This window comes from Varanus komodoensis, unplaced genomic scaffold, assembly GCF_004798865.1.
Source record: "Varanus komodoensis strain SLA01 unplaced genomic scaffold, ASM479886v1 scaffold88, whole genome shotgun sequence".
Taxonomy (NCBI): domain Eukaryota; kingdom Metazoa; phylum Chordata; class Lepidosauria; order Squamata; family Varanidae; genus Varanus; species Varanus komodoensis.
The window spans coordinates 292,983-296,408 of record NW_025336576.1 but is presented as its reverse complement, the minus strand read 5'-3'; positions in this window follow the sequence as shown (position 1 = coordinate 296,408).

Genomic DNA, 3,426 nt, shown 5'->3' with positions numbered 1-3,426 from the left:
AGCCATCGCAGTCTTGCTCCCATAAAATGTACACACCTGTGCAGGGATCAGCAGTGGCCTTGAAACAAAGAGGGTGCTGGGAATGAGCATGTCACTTCACAGCATGCGAGCCTCCCAGATAAATTATTTTTCATTTTTAAAAAATCAGGAGGGCTGGAGACAGGTGGGTGACAAAAGTTGTGTCCATGGGAATGATTTTTGCGCCTGTTGCCATTTTGCTTTGCATGCATGCAGGGAATTAAGGCAACACTGCTAACGAGAAAGCCCAAAATGTGTTCCTTCAGCATTGCATAAATATTCCTATTTCACCTGTCCCAGAACCTCCGAGATTAGAGAAAGGAGTTCCCAGGACACGCGCTGTCCCTCCAAAGCTCATATACTGAATGGGCCAGCATGTGTGGATCACCCCACATCCTCCTGCGTGGGCCGCTGGGGATGGCAGCGCCCGTGAACTTTGGCAGCAGGGCAGGTCGTGGCGAGGACAAGCGCAGAGCCGTGAGCAGTCTCTAAACCCCTGCAGAGTTTGACTCTGCCTGCTGCGGGCACCCGCTCCGTCTGCGCTGGAAAGGGGAGAGGGCGCTGCTCTTGGCACGGGTCTCTCGACCAGGGAGACTCGGACTCTTGGAGTGGAAGGAGAGGGGTCCTGTGAGATAAAAAGAGCCAGGGGGGCTTCTCTCAAGCCTGCCCTCCCCAGGGGTTCAGGCGGACCCCGAGGGTAGCCACAGCCTGCAAGTGCCAGGAGGGAGTCCCAGCGAAAAGGTGAGTCAGGCATGATCCTGGACTCCCTGATGCAGCATCGGGAGAGGAGGGCTGGCCAAGCAGCGCAGCGGCATAAATCCAACAGGCCGGTCTGTCTCCCGGAGAAGTGGGGCCGAGTTGCTCAAAAGGGGAGCTCTCAGAGACTCTCCCGTGTGGGTTCCATGACGTGCTCCATGCATGCTCAGAGACTGTGCTTACCAGATGCCCATTGGAGGATAAGGAGCATTTGCCAAAGGCAGTGCAAGGCGGAAGGCTGGTCCCTGACAGTCTGTGAAGCAGGACTGCCCAAATTCATTCTTTCTGCACTTCTGAGACATGGGAGTCAGACAGCAATCGCATAAAGCAGGGCTCCTCTGTTCTTCCAATTAAGAGTTCACACATGGTATTTCTGATGTACTGAGAAGTCTGCAAATAGGCTCTCAGTGCCTATGTCTTGATCCTGGTATTAAAACTCAAACCCTATTTCTAATTAATTTTAAAAGTCTTTCCGAAGAGGAACACCTTGCCAGGTTTAGTGTCTGCCAGGACACAATAGTGAGAAAACCTGCATCTACTAAAATTCTCTCCTGAGAGCACATCACAAGCTTCCTCAGGGGGACAGCCCAATAAAACTGCCCTTCCACCTGGCTAGAAACCCTTGCATCATGATGGAAACCATGGGACACCCTTGAACACCAGCGTTCCTTCATCCGTTCAAGCTGCTCGCCAAGGAGATGTGCCCAGTTAAGCCTAGGAAGAGAGAGCTTTTGACAGCTACACCTTTTAAGACTGCCTTTATTTAGTTAGCGATTGGCCAATGTTCCCAAAGAGTTCGGGGCAAATGGCAGCAGCTTTCCAGATAAAAGACGGGCCGGACAGCTGTCAAAGGGCCCACAGTCCATGGGAGAGTTCCATGTGCCCGAACAGGCGTGTCGTTTTAGTGCAGAGTCCAAAGGTACACGCATCCAAAGCCTCGCTCGGTGCTGCGCTTCTGTGGGTGCCACCTGCAAAAAGCTGCCTCAGGGATTATTCTTGCGAGCATGGGATGTGAAGGAGCATTGCTAAAAAAGGACACTGTTTCTACCGTTTTGTGTCTGTGCCTCTTTGCAGAGGAAAGGGTGCCACAGATAAGGAAAAGAGAAGCAGGCCAAGACGCTGCACGCGAGGCGTTGCTGAGGAACCCACCTCCGGTGGCTGCCGTTTCCACCTTGCCATAGAAAGTGCAAATGCAGCGGAGACGCATGGCGAAGCGGGAGCCTGCCGCTCGCTCTTGACCACCCGCTCCTGGGCCGGCCTCCCAGTGCCTGGAACGGCCCGCAGGTGGCTCCACGTGCATGTGACTCCCTGCACCGGAAGCTCTGCCACGCGGGAAGAGGCAGGTGGGGGCCACGCACAGCTCCCCCCCGGGAAGTCACGCACAGGAGCCGCTGTGTTGCGCTGGGAAGCCTCCATCCGTCACGGGCCACCTGTGCCGGCACACCTCACGTGCCTATAGCCGTGAGCGTGGAGTCGTTGCACGGAACCTGCTCTGCACGTGCTTTCCAGTGCGCCGAAGGGCAACCTGCACGACCGGCTGTGGAAGCGCTTCCCCTCGTGGTTCCTGCCTCAAGGGCACCTCCTGGAGCCTGGAGGGACCGGCCTTCTCAGCCCCCTGCGCGGGTGCGGGGGGAGAGCAGGGCCACCAGCTGCCTCGCTGGGGAGCGTCTGGATCCGTGGCGCCAAATGCTGGCCCACCAGTGCCATGCTTGCATGCCATGATTCCTGAGGTTCCGGGTGTCCGTACCTTCAGTGCCTTAAGCTGCTTATGGTGGAATGGGGTGTGGGGGAGCCACAGGGGGTACAGATGCCCATTATTCCTCCAACTTTGGGCAGCGTCAGCCGCCGTGGTTGCCCCAGGCAAGCCACCCACAGTTCTGACCACGAGTGACTTTACGAAAGACTCAAGTAACCCGTGAGGTGCTGGAAGGGTGCCAGGGCTTTGAAGGCACCCGCTGCAGGCGAGGCTGGGTTGCCACAGAGGTGCTGGGCTTCATGCACGGGCAGCATGAAAAAGTGGGAGCGCCTCTGGGCATGTGAGGACGGCCTTGCTGCCCTCTACACAAGGACTCGCTTCCCACCGAGGGAGGAGCATCAGCAAGGGTGCTTGGAAAAAAGCAAAATCCACGAGGGGGGAGGAGATGAGTGGTCACAGGCAGAGTGTGGGGGTCCAGAGTGCACCGGGGCCGCCCCTCGGAGCATCTGCAGTGGAGGTGGAGGGCCGGACCGTAGAAGGATCTGACACCTGCTGCAACGATTCCTGCAACTGAGAAGACACAACCAGCGGCCGGGGTGAGCACCCATGCGCAGGCAGCCCCCAGAGCACCCTCCGCATCAGCTGCAGCAGTTGTGCAAGGCATCTGCTCAGTCCGAAGGACCCCCGGGCAGCCCCCCAGGGTGCGTCAGGATGCGTCCCGAGCACAACCAAGGGCTCAGCCTAGCTCTGCTCCTGCTTCCTGCTCTCGGGGAACATGTGCGTAGGCACCGTGCAGTGCGGCCCCTGGCACTCAGGCCCCGGCCACAGCTGGGAGCGGGCCTTTCGCGATCCCAGCGGCCACGCGCCACTCCTGAAACCTTTCCAGAGAGGAAGGTGGAAGGCGTCCTGGGCGGAGGGGCCCATTTCCTCACCTGGGCGCCTGGCGCAGCTCCCTC